Below are 13,446 nucleotides of genomic sequence, written 5' to 3'. Positions count from 1 at the left end.
CTCTGTGCCAACACAGACTTGCATTCCCAACAGTCTCCCAGCTTGGGCCGCCAGGACCCCTTGAAACTCTGTCTTTTCAACCCCGTGTAGTAATTCCTTTGACTACATATATGCTCATGCACACACATATAGTAATGTGTGTTGTGTGACTTGAGAGTGAATGTTAGTAATTAAGATTAGCCAAGGCTAATCTTAAGAAAAACAGTAGTACGTGACAAATTGCTGCCACCAAAATCACTGGATTTGTTGTTATTCAATAAATTCTGACATTATGGAAAGACATAAGCATATCTGTCAATGTTGCTGACACAGCATACTCATGACAGAACTGCTGGACTCCTCTCTGCAGGCTGAACAAAGCGAGCCTGGGATCAGGCAAATATGTAATCTCTGTCCAGAGTCTCCAGCACTCAGCTCCAAAACCTTCCAGTCCCTGAAGTGAAGTGTTTTTGTATGCTTGTGACATGACTGAGGCCTCAGGCTTGTGCCCAGCCTCACGATGGAAGCTGGGACCAATTTAGGGATGAAAGGCTTGGAACTTCCAGCCTCAGCAAGCAATAGCCTCTGTGGAGAAGAGCAAGAGTGAAGGTTTAGTTGATCACCAATGATCAATGATTTAAACATCTCCAAGGCTGGTTTTGTAGAGTTTAGGGATTAGCAAACAGGAAAATATCCAAGTATTTTCCAGTGAGTTTTTGATCAGGGAGGCTCCAGGTGCCCTCAAAACATTATAGTCTATTGCCAAGGCTCTTAGTTACCCACAAGGACTAGATGGTATGATCCTATTGCCGAAGATGTCACATGCTCAGGCTGTAGAATGCTGAGAAATCAAGCTGGAGCAGAGCTGGAAGTCTCCTTTCTGTTGACTAGCTGCAGGGTGCTGGGAAGAGCTGTGCAGCCTGTTGAAGTCATCAATGGTCTTAGCCCCCAGTGGACCTTGAAAGTTTAAAAATAGCTCACCAGCCAAGCCAAATATGTTAACTGGAACAATGGTGGCATGTTTGTTATGGAGGAAACCAACTGCTCTGTGATTGGACTTGAGACCCACTCCAGGAGAGAGAATTCAAGGCTTATACTGAAAATGTAATCAAAGCCCATGACTGAGGAGGTCATAAGCCCTAGGGTGGAAACTATTGCTATTCTCTGGCTAAATAGACACATTATATCCACCAAACTACCCTCTCAATATTTTTGTTTCTACCCATATATTAATGCTACTCTCACTTTTGTTTCGTAAAACCTCTTTTCAAATGGTGATGATCACTGAGGAGACACAAAACTCATCAAAGTGCTGAGAAGAAGAGAAGTGTAGTGTTCAGCATCAAGTGAGACATCTCCATCACATCCTCCAAGGCTCAGGGGCTGGGTGGCAGAGGTGGCAGAAGGAATGTAAGAGTGAAAGGAGGGGAGAAGTGTTTACAATACTGACTTCCAGGCACAAAGTGGCCTTGAGAGTCATGACCTCACAGTGGCTGATGCTGCCTGCACAAGACCTGTGTACTAGGAGGGAGAAATATGATGACATCAAAATAGAGCAGAGCCTAGTTGGAAAGAAGGAATTCAGTGTGTGTGTGGCGGGTGTGGGGGGGAATTCGGGAGGGAGGAACAGAAGGGTGGGGGGGAGAGGATTATGATCATAGTATATTGTTTATATGTATGGAAGTTGTCAATAAAATGCTTTTTTTAGGGCTGGAGAGATGGCTCAGCAGTGAAGGCACTTACCTGCAAAGCCAGGTTTGATTCTCTAGTACCCATGGAGAGCCAGATGCACAAGGTGGTCCATTTATTTGCTTGCAAGTAGATAAATAAAATATTTTAAAAAGTTTTTTAGAAGTAATTTTATTTATTTACTTATTTTAGGGAGAAATAAGGGGTGTGCCAGTGTTTTCAGCCACTGAAAACGAACTCCAGACACGTATGCCACCTTGTGCATCTGGCTTTATAAGGATACTGGGGAATCGTACCTCAGTCCTTAGGCTTTGCAGGGAAGTGCTTTAACTACTAAGCCATCTCTCCAATCCTACAAAGTTTTTTCTTCTTTTAAGAATATGTCCAGGGGCTGGAGAGATGGCTTAGCAGTTAAGCACTTGCCTGTGTAACCTAAGGACTCCAGTTTGAGGATTGATTCCCCAGTACCCATGTAAGCCATATGCACAAGGTGGCACATGCATCTAGAGTTTGTTTGCAATGGCTGGAGGCCCTGAAGCACCCATTTTTTTCTTTCTCTCTCTCTCTCTCTCTCTCTCTCAGCTTTTATTTTTCTCTGTCTGTTGCTCTCAAATAAATAAATAAATAAAAATAAACAAAAAATAAATAAAAGAACATATCAAAATTTTGGGTTGTGCTACATCTCAAAACTTCATAGGGTCAGAAGGTCCTGTGCTTGGGACTTTTATAGACCTCTATGCATCTGTATGTCCATTGTTATGAACTTGTACCACAGTAAGGCAACTTTTTCAATGTCCCAAAAACTCCTCTAGTAAATGATGGAGCCTGAGACTGGGGTTGTGAGAACCTCTGATTTGCAGCAGAGTTTGATAATATGTTAGGGTGACTTTGTGACCTCCTAACCTGCAATTGGCATCAGAAGTGGACTGAGTCCTTAATCTTGGGGTAGGAGCTCTGACACTACCCCAAGCTGCAGGGTGTGACCAGAGTGGGGCACCCAGCTGCTGTCTGCACTGGTTGTGTGGGAAGCCCCACCTTTGAGTGACTGGAGGAGTTCTGTGTAGAGGACAAGCAGTTGGCTCTCCCTATATGCTCCACAAGGAGGAAGGGGGGTTGGAAGAGGGTCTCACAGGGAGCTGGAGAGGTGCAGAAGCAGAACGCAAGGGACAGGCCAAGAACCCTCAGGGACTGGGCAGGAGACAGACACTCAGAGGTGTCCAGGGAGGCAAACCACAGCCACTGAGAGCCCCAGGGCTGCTGCGATGGCCTGGTTCATCTTAGGATGCCTCAGGTGTTCTCTTGTCAGGGACTTGGCAGCATTGCCTTAAGCCAAGGGAGCCTGTTCTTGCTCAAGTTCTCTAGAATGCATTCAAGAGGAGACCTCTTCTCTTCCCTTCTCTTCTCTTCTCTTCTCTTCTCTTCTCTTCTCTTCTCTTCTCTGCTCTTCTCTGCTCTGCTCTGCTCTGCTCTGCTCTGCTCTGCTCTGCTCTGCTCTGCTCTGCCCTGCCCTGCTCTTCTCTCCTCTCCTCCACCCTCCCTTCCCTCCTCTCTTTCTTTCTTTCTCTTTTCCTTTCCCTTCCTTCATTCCTTTCTTCCATCTTTCTTTCTTCCTCTCCCTCTTTCCCCTCCCTTCCTTCCCTCCTTCCTTCCTTCCTTCCTTCCTTCCTTCCTTCCTTCCTTCCTTCCTTCTTTCTTTCTTTCTTTCTTTCTTTCCCTCTCTCCCTCTTTCTTTCCTTCCTTCCTTCTTTTCTTTTTTCTTTTTGGTTTTCTGAGGTAGGGTCTCACTCTGGTCCAGGCTGACCTGGAATTAACTATGTAGTCTCAGGGTGGCCGAACTCATGGCGATCCTCCTACCTCTGCCTCCCGAGTACTGGTATTAAAGGCATGCGCTACCATGCCCGGCTCCTTCCTTCGCTTTTCTTTCTTTTCCTTCCTTCCTTCCTTCCTTCCTTCCTTCCTTCCTTCCTTCCTTCCTTCCTTCCTTCCTTCCCTCCCTCCCTCCCTCCCTCCCTCCCTCCCTCCCTCCCTCCCTCCTTCCTTCCTTCCTTCCTTCCTTCCTTCTTTCCTTTTTCTCTCTCTCTCTCTTTCTTTCATGATTTCCTCAGGATGCCCATGCTGTAAAAACACATTTTTAGGGACAGTTTGGAGGATTTAAGAAGCCAGTTTTTTTTTTTTTTTTTTTCTGGAGCCAGGAACAGACAAGACCCTCTTCACATTTCAAGAGCCTGAGAAGGTGTTATTGTGGGGGGAGGGGGCTGGAGGCAGAGAGCAAAGGGTAGGAGCTCCAGAGGTCACGACAGGAACTTGTGATAGCATGAATGGAGCCAGCAGCAGGCATGGTACAGGAGGAAGCTATCTGGGGGACTGGGTCCATAGAGCTTGGTGATAGATTGATGGTGAGGAGGAGAGAGGCATGGAGTGTGTTTTTGGGTTCCCGGCCAGATGTAAGGTTGCTTGTGGGTAGGGAGAATCCAGAATGCACTGGGTGGGGTCTAGTTTGTATCCACTGTGTGCTGACATTGTCATGCATGTGTGTCAAGTGTAATCAAAGCCCCTTCCACTAGCCTGGCTCTTGAGCATGGGAAGGGCCATTTAGCCAGACCCCCAACAGTAGCATTTGGGGATGGCGCTGGGTTCAGGACCAGGGCGGCAGAGTGGCTTGGTGAAGCTGCCGCCTGAGCGCATCTCAGCTCCTGTATGAAGCTGCATTTGGGAATCCTGTCCAGATCCCTGCACTTAAAGGAGATGCAAGATTTATTTTACAATCTTTCTGAAGTTTTGGTTTTCCTTTTAATCCCAAATGGCCTTTTAAGGTTCTGGTTCCTATATTTAACCTATTTAATGAGATTTCTTTTCCAGTAATTCCTGAAACTGGTAATCTCTAATTGGGTCAAATTCTCTACCCACAAGCCAGCGATGCTATTTTTAGCACAAATCCTCAGGCTGAAGCTCCGGGGCCTTTCAGGCGCAGCTGTCTGTGGTGCCTCTCGCCACGCTCCACTCTCCAGAGCCAGGCCTGATCTTCAATATTTTCCCTGTGCATTTCAGGGCCAGCCCGCCTGCCCAGCCCTCTGGCCTCCTCCCCTTCTGCAGCCCCAGGATGGTTTACACAAATCCATTTAACGTTCATCAGCTTAGATCCCCAGTGTCACTATTAATAATCGGGCGCTGGCGGCGGCTTTGAGGAAGCGCCTGAGCTCTGTTGTGGATCAATCACCTGGAGAGAGGAGGGGAGGGGCTCATGTTGACCCTGAAAGTCACTGGGGGAATTTAGAGAATACCTTTCTGCTATCCCTGTTCAGCCAGGGAACCTTTTTGGTTTTAGGGTGATCCGGGTCCCCAGGGATGTCCCCCCCATGGGACAGGCGTCTCCTCCCCTCCTTAGAGCCAAGAGGATCTTGTGGTCCCAGAGGCTGTTACTCTTCTGCCCTCTCTACACAGCTCTGGGTTGTGAGCCCCTGGGGGCAGGATGAGGCTTTCTAGACTGTTGTCCCCAGAACACATGTGAAATATCCTGAGGGCATATAAGGATCTTCCGTACACAGACAGCTACCTGGGGAGCTCTTGACCCTGCCCTTGAAGATGACACATTTCTGCTCGTCTAGGCCAGCGGGCAAGGATAATGTTGGGGAAGGGGAGCCAGTGCAGTGTGGACCTGTAGCTTGCAGAGTCTACCTGCCCCAAGTCACCATGTGATCGGTCAGCCCCAGACTTATTTTCTCCAAAGTGAGGGTATAGGCAAAAGGGCGGGAAAATGGGGCATGTTGAGGTTTAATGCCTCCTGCTCGGGGCTTTTTGACCAAAGGGTTTTCCTCTTGGCAATATTTGGAAGGTTTGCACTTATGGATATTTAGAAGAAGGACGCTCACCCCAGTGTCACATTGGTCTGGCAAGTCCTGGGTTTTAAAGTAGCGTGGCTGCCATTGTCCCTGGCATATAAATTCACCTCACCTGTTCCTGTCTGGTGACTTGGGCCAAATTCCCTGTGAACATTAATTTTGTGGATCATCTTGGATGGGCCACAGTGCCTAGGTAGGTACCCCAACATTATTCTCAATGCATCTACAAGGGTATTTTTGGTGGGATTTACACTTCCATCATTGGGTTTTGAATCAAGTAGACTGTTCTCTATAATGTGGGTAGGCCTCATCTAATCAGTTGAAGGCCTGAATAGAAAGAAAAAAACACTGGCCTTCCTCAAGGAATGAAGATGTCCAAAGCAGATGGTCTTTGGACTTGAATTGCAGCATGAGCTCTTTCCTGGGTTTTCTAGCTCCACACCAGCCAGGCAGGTCCTCCATCATTTCATGATCTAATTCTTTAATGGAACTGTCTTTCTCTGTGTGTATCATGTGTAGCTTGTAACACACACACACACACACACACACACACACACACATGCACACACACACACACACACACCATGTCCTTTAGGTTCTGTTTCTGTGGAGAACCCTGAGTCATGCATACAATGCTGCCACACACACTGGCCTTCTTTTTTAAAATTTTTGCTTATTTATGTGGGTGTGTGTCAGAGAGAGAGAGAGAGAGAGAGAGAGAGAGAGAGAGAGAGAGAGAGAGAGAGGGAGAGAGGGAGAGAGAGAGGGGGGACACATGCTAGAGCCTCTTCCCACTGTAAACAAACCTCATATTCATTTGCCACTTTGTGCATCTGGATTGACATAGGTACTGGGGAACCAAGCCTGGGCCATCAGGGTTTGCAAATATCTTTAACCACTGAGCCACCTCTGCCACTCACACTGGCCTTCTTGAGAGAGCAGTGTGGGAGGCAGGTGATGAAGGAAGGAGGCAGGGCAGGTGAAGCTTGCTGTGCACTCAGCAAGAATGAGTCTGGACAACTACTTCTGATCTCCCAATACCACAGTCAGGCATCTCCCTGCATTGCTGTTCTCTGAAAATGCACCCCAAGGACACATGATGAACACTAGACATCTCTTAGGAAATCAGCAGTCGTCTGCAAGGTAACAAGGGGCAAGGCAAGAGCTGTCCAGAGAAACTGCACTGGGGCAATGGATTCATGATGGGAAGCCATAAGGCATACCCAAGAGCAGACTTGGGCATCGGAAGCCAGCCAGGTCCCATGTACAAGCCATGCCCACCACCCCAGAACATGCCAAAGAACTCCAGGGCGCTTAGCAAGGATAGAGCACACAGTACATGTCATGTCCAGCCCCCAGAGGAGCTCACTTGCGCTCTAAGAAGTGGAGATTTGAGGGTGCAGTACACCTCAGTGGATGTAACTACTTTTGAATTCAGTGGAAAGGAATTGAGAGAATCGGGAGGTGCATCACTTGACTTGGACTCGTGCGGAGTGTGTGATGCCCACTCAGGAAGCTGAATCTTCCTTAGGAAACATGAGTTAGCATGGGTGGGAGTAGTTTCTGGAATATCCCACCAGCCATCTCCATTTGACAGATAGGGTAGAACAGACAGGCCAGAGATCTGTGTGTACAGATGGCATCAGAGGCTGAAGTTTTGGCCAGATGTCTAGGAAGCCCAGGCATCAGTTGGTCTGAAGAATGATAAGAAAGAAAGAAGGGTTTCTAAGAAGCTCTGAGGACCACTGGCTGGGGCTCCAACAGATCTTGACAAGTGACCTTTAGAGCATTGTGGGAGAGATGGAGACTCGCTCCATCTACCCCTTTAGCCCTCTCTTGAACTCTTTGGCTGGATCTAAAATGCCAGTTGATCCAAGTGTTGATGAACAAGGCACAACATGTAAGTGTTATGATGTTCACATGAACATAGAGACCCTCACAGAGAGTGAAACCTGAGGAAATGACCACGCATGATGCTTTTGTACCTTCTAGACAGAGCATGGTATATTTAAGGAGGAGGAATCTCTGGGCTAGGTAAGTCCTAGAGAGGTGACTAGACTGTTTTCCAGCTATGCTAAAGGATACATTACTCAAAGGTTCTTTATTTCTTTCTGCATGCTAGAGACAACAGGCCAATGGCCCTTCTAGAGCTGCAGCTCCTCTGGTATCTGCACTAGCAAAAACCAGCCTGCCGGTTCAGCATACTTCCTTTGTCCTCCTGTCCATAGTTGTCCATGAATTGTATTATATTTCAAAATCTCTCTCCTAGCAAGCAGCACTTCTCACCCTGCACCCCACATCCCCTATGAAGCTTTGTGTGAAGAGCTTTGGCCAGTGCTGCCCTGAGGGACACAGGCATGAGGAACAGGAGGCTCAAAGGAAGAGATTAAGGAATGAGAACCTACCCAGAATGCACTGTTCTTCCAGCAGGTGCATCTGGAAGCTGTCACGTTTCCTATCACACATTGAGGACATTGAGAATTGCTGAGTAAGTAAAGTGTGTCTCTCCTGCCCAGCCAGGAATCTCATGGAGAGTCTTCCTGTCTCGGCCTCCTTCATGCTGGAATCACAGCTGTGAGCTTCCACACCTGGTCTCACTGCCAAATCTTAAGTGCCAAAGTGGCCTTCTTGAGAGAATAGTGTGGGAGGCAGGCAAACTTTTGCCTGACTGATAAACAGCCTACTTTTCCTGCAAGCTGCGTCACACTGTTGGATGTTGCTCTGATGCCTTGCGTCTTCTTAGGCTGCTGAGACCCTTGCATGGTGCAGAGGAAGCTAAGTCTCCAAGACACAAGAGTGTCATCTTTTTTACACGGACACAAATGGCAGCACTGGCTCCGAAGCCACCTTCACCACCATCCACTCCACCCTCTTCTTGTGTCGCTAGTCTGTGTCCTCAGACTAGTCACCCCAGATCCTGCCTGCTGTGCTCCCCGGTGGCTCTGATCACCTCACACCCCTCTTGTGCAGCTGCAGCCCTGCCTGTGGTGTCTGAACCCCTTTCTCTCAGTTCCAGCTATCTGGGCACTGCCCACGGAGGGAGCCTGCGCTTTCCATGTGGTCATGTGGCCACAGCCAGGCCTGGCAGATGGCAGCGAGAGCCCCACCCAATGGCCTTAGAGGCTCTGGGGCTCTGAGGCTTTGGCTACCTCAGGCCATTAGTCATGAGAGCCAGTGCCACCCAGATTTGGATTCAGGCAGGGTAACTTGATATTCTCTGTCACTTTTGAGGGGAGGAGTCCTAAACAGATGCAGGGGGGGGGGGAGTTCTGTCCTCAAGTGAAGTACAAACCCCTTTACATGTCCCCATGCTCCAAGCAAAGAATTACATGAGGAAGGGCTCTGAGAAGAGCTGGGTCATGTGCATCAGGTGATGCCAGGCTTTGAAAGCTGTTCTGTATAAAGGGGAGAAATGGGAAGAAGGCAGCAAGGCAGGGTCTGTTGTAGTCTGTTTATGATTGCTGTAACAGAACACCTGAGGGTGGGAAATTGATAAAGCATGAAGGCTTATTTGGTTCACAGCTTAGAAATCTGCTCAGTGTTACAGAGTGCTTTCCTCCTAGCATACCAGCCATTGCCAGGAGTGTCATCTTTAGTTTACATGGGCGTGAGTGGAGCTGTGACGACTTGCAGGAGACCCTTGAAGTCAGGCTTACTGATGCTCCTTCATAGACGAGAGGTGGGGTGAGGAGGCTCACTTGATTCCCACCTAAGCTCTCAGCCACTCCCACCTTCCCTTCCCACACAGTTGTATGTCATTCTTCCCAGGAGGTGCCAGAGTAGTGTGTGGAAAATGAACTAAACTAGGAGGGTCTCCATCTCTGCAGCTGTGGGGCGGTTGTCATCTCTGCTGAGCTGAGACTTTCTGGTGACCTGGCTGCTTTGGGGTCACACATGCCCCCATAAGTCCCTGGGAGGAAGCGTGTCAAACTCACTGCTCTGTTGTTAGCTCCCTATCCGGGGGGAGCAGGCACTTGCAAAGACTCGGCTTCTGGTGTCTCATGCTGGTGCACGCATGGCAGGAAATGGAAGAGGACAGGGTCCATGAGAGCCAGCAAAGGGGGCTTAGTGGCTAGCCAGCTGGCACTGTAACCCATTTGTGAGGGCTCCACCCCTGTGACCCTTGCATCGTCCACTAGGGCCCGCCTCTGCACACTGTTGCATAGAGAAGTTGAGCTCCGACATGTGTGTCCGTACTAACACGCTGCGTCCAAGCCGCAGCAGGGCTGCTCTACTCTTCAATATTTCTTCATTCCACGACTGCTGTGTGGGTTATCTGCTCACCTAGGTCAGCAACATTCACTCTGCTGAGTGTCCTATAGTCCCAGAGCCAGTGACCTCTTTCCTGGCCAGGCTCATGTCCACAGTGGCTTAATGTCTGCACAGGTTCCCAGGGAAACAAAGTGGGAATGTACACATTCCTACAGATGCCGACTGCTGGCTGAAGTCAGTGCAAACAGCGAGCAGAAGCTGGGCCAGCTGGCTTCCCTGGCTATTTGAGTCACTGTCTGCATGACTTAATTGAAGTTTTGTGTTGGGAGAGTTCAAATCATGCTCACCCATTCATGTACATATAATATGGCATTGTTGCAGGGCAACCATCTTTGTTTTGCACATGGGAAGGGTAGACTTCTGTGTCTGGGGTCTTCCCACATTTAGCTAGACATAGGATCCCTAATCCACAGTGGAGGAATCAGAGCACAGACAGTGGGGTCCTAATCCACAGTGGAGGAATCAGAGCACAGACAAGTGGGGTAGCCTGTTCAAAGTCACACAGCTGGCAGAGGTGTCCCTGAGACGCCAGCTCAGGACTCAAGGGTTCACATTTTTAGTGATGACACCACATGACCATCAGGAACCAGGCCCAGGTCAGATGGGCTGAGGCTCCAGGCCCTTCTCTCTGTGGCCTTGAGGCTTCAGTGCTTAGGTATATAGCAGAGATCCGCAACAGTTGGAAACCACACACGTGCCCAGTGGTATCATGGTGGCCAGTGGCCCTGCACTGCAGGTGTGTCTTGAAGGGGCACCAGCTTCTTATAGTACAAGCTAGTAGACTGTGAGCCTGAGCTTTTGTCCATGTGGGCAAGAATGCTCATATTGCCTTTCTTTTCCTATTAAGAGTAAAGAGTAAAGTGCATGCTAAGGTGACTAGGAGGTGACCAAATCCTTGCCATCTCAGATATACACACACCTATGACTAGAGATGAGGCCTCTCTCACTGCTGACATCTGATGGGGACAACAGACTTTCTCCCTGTGATCCTCACGAGTGCTGAAACAAACCTACTCCAGCCCCTCTCTGCACACTCTAGTAGCTCCTTGGTTTGTGGCTGCAAACTCCAGTCTTTATATGGTGTGCTCTGTGCCCAAGTCTATGTCCAAACTTCCCTCTTTTATAGAAATGGCATCAGCCACACTGGACATATAGGCTCATCTTGACGCGGAACATCCGCAATGTCTATGTTTCCAGATAAGATCACACTCTGAGATTCTGGAGGTTAATTTCTACATACGTTTTGGAGGCAGACACAATTCAACTTGGGACAGCCACCAAAAGCATGGGGTACATTACTTTGCTGTACTGCATATAACCCTCCTGCGGTCCCTGGTGGCAAGCATCCTGTTGAAGGCCGTCTTTTTCCAGCCTGGGACATGGGACAAAAGTATTAATGTATTAGCATACAAGTCCCCACCAGCCATGTAAATTGTGGCTTCTTGTCCCAAGGTTTGACAAAGTGCTTGGAGTGAGGTGCCTCCTGCTAACACCGGACTCTGACACTCAGCCAGCTCCTGAGAGCCTCCAGGTGTCTGCTTCTTCACAGACAAATGAAGGCGACAAAAGCTGCTTTCCAAGATGTCGTGGAGGGTCAAGTAGTACCACAGGTCTGAGAACGATGGGCAGGTTGTGCAGTGGGTGAAAAGGTCGACACCCTTCTCTTCATCCAGACCTCAGCGTAAGTCCCTTCAGAGAGCGGGTGATGCTGGCCCTGCCCAGAAACCTTTGAGAGAGGGGGTGTTGAGAGCCCGAACAGGTACGAGAGAGAATGTGCTGTTTAGTTGTGGATTTTGCACCCAAACAGCCTCATTGTGTTTCTTATTTTCGTGCAGTTGGATCATTTGGGATATCTTTCAGCTTTGCTTTCATGAAATCCTTAAGGATATAAACCCACACCACACAAGGTAACAAGAGAACCTATATTTGAAACGAGAAATTTTGCAGACTTTGCAAGGCTTTCAGGACAAATGGGGACCAGGTGATTAAAATGGCGCATGACCAAGGCCGGGGGTAGGTCGTCTTCGTGCTGCTGCTGCCCGCAGTGGAGATCAGCTAAAAGAAGGAAGGGACACGAACGACCAGAAAATGAGACTGGAGAGCGATAGGTGTAGACCTTTATGGAAAGAGAGGGTTTGGGAAGAAAGCAATTAACTGGGTGGCCTTCAATAGGGGTGTCCCGCTGAGGAGGCCACTCCAAGAAGGACTACGTGGTCACCAAGTGTTTCTTGAGGCTCTTGGGTGTGAGATATTGGGAATCAATGGGGCGGGAACAAGCCGGCACCGTAGGTGAAGCCCATGTTGAGACATGTAAAAATAGAGTTGTTGTCCGACCATTACGGATCTTTTTTTACAAAAATGGCAATTTCACGTGATTTAAACTAATACTAATTCCAGAAATGGGAACACCTCAAATTCTAATTATTGCACCCAGTGGGCGGTGGCTCTCACTCTGAGAATCTCTGGGGGCTTTCTGAAATAGATTAGTGTGCCTGGGCAGCATCAATTATACCTGTTTTTTGGAAGTGGGACTTCCTGTAGGAAGGTATTAGGTCTGCAAGATTTCGTGGAACCCACAGTTCTCTCTCATCTCGAGGATCACCAAGGTGGTAAGAGCTGCAGCCTTTTCTCCGAAGGGGGTGGGTTACCTGGGGGTCTGGTCCCACCAAACGGGGATAGAAGCAGAGATGGGGGAGGGGATAATTCTGAGCACCAAATGAAATGCTGTATGTGAAAGAAAGCACCAGCCGGAAGTCCTCTCACTGGATGCGACACGTGCCGACCCGTCTCTGTCCCTGCCACTTGCCTTTTGGAAGAAAGCCTCTCGCCATCCCTCGCGTGGCCAGCACCTATTTAGGGCAGAAAGCAGCACTGTTCGTCTCGTTCAGGCCCCGCTCATCCCTGCACCTTCGCCCCTGGACCCAGCAGGGCCAGGACCCTCTCCTCCTTCAGGCCGGGGCACCCTCTGGGGGACTTGATCCCGTCAGTCCTTCACAGCACTTGCCTCGCTGCAACTCCCATCTCCTCGCCGACGGTTTGTAGAGCGCTAGGACGACCAGCCACATAAGGCGACCCTCGTGCGTGCACAGGGGTCCGGTATGGGACACTGCAGGCCCCGCCACCCTCCTCCCAGGCTGGACCCTCGGGGGTCGCTTCTCCTTGGCTGGCCGGCGCTGGCTCGGAGTGCGCCTCTGATCGCGGGCTCCTCTCGAGTGGCCTAGCCTACCTGGGGAGGCAACACACATCTGGCAGGACAGTGCCCCCTCCGCTGGGAATTTCAGATTTTTTTTTTTGAACCGTCTCAAAAGACTCCAAGGGGGTGGGTTTCCCGGTGCAAGGGTGGGGACATCGAGGTTTTGAGAGGCAGGGGACGTGCCCAAGGTCACGGGCTCCCCCCTGGTGCGGACGGAGACGCGGAGTTCGGACGCCGGCCGTGCGCCTCCAGGAGCGCGGCGGGCCGCCGGGGGGCCGGGGCTCGGCTGTCGCAGCGCGATCGCCTCCCAGGACCGCGGCCGCCGGGGCGCGGGCGGGCGCCAGTGCGCAGGCGCGGCGGGCGGGCGGGAGGGGACGCGCTCGGGGCGCGCACGCTGGGCAGCCGGCGCCCCAACTCCGCCCGCCCGAGCCCCGGCGCCTCGCCGCCCGCCGCCCGCTCGCCCCGGCGCCCCGG

This window comes from Jaculus jaculus, chromosome 16 (genome assembly GCF_020740685.1).
Source record: "Jaculus jaculus isolate mJacJac1 chromosome 16, mJacJac1.mat.Y.cur, whole genome shotgun sequence".
NCBI classification, from domain to species: domain Eukaryota; kingdom Metazoa; phylum Chordata; class Mammalia; order Rodentia; family Dipodidae; genus Jaculus; species Jaculus jaculus.
Note: the sequence above shows the minus strand (reverse complement) of the source record.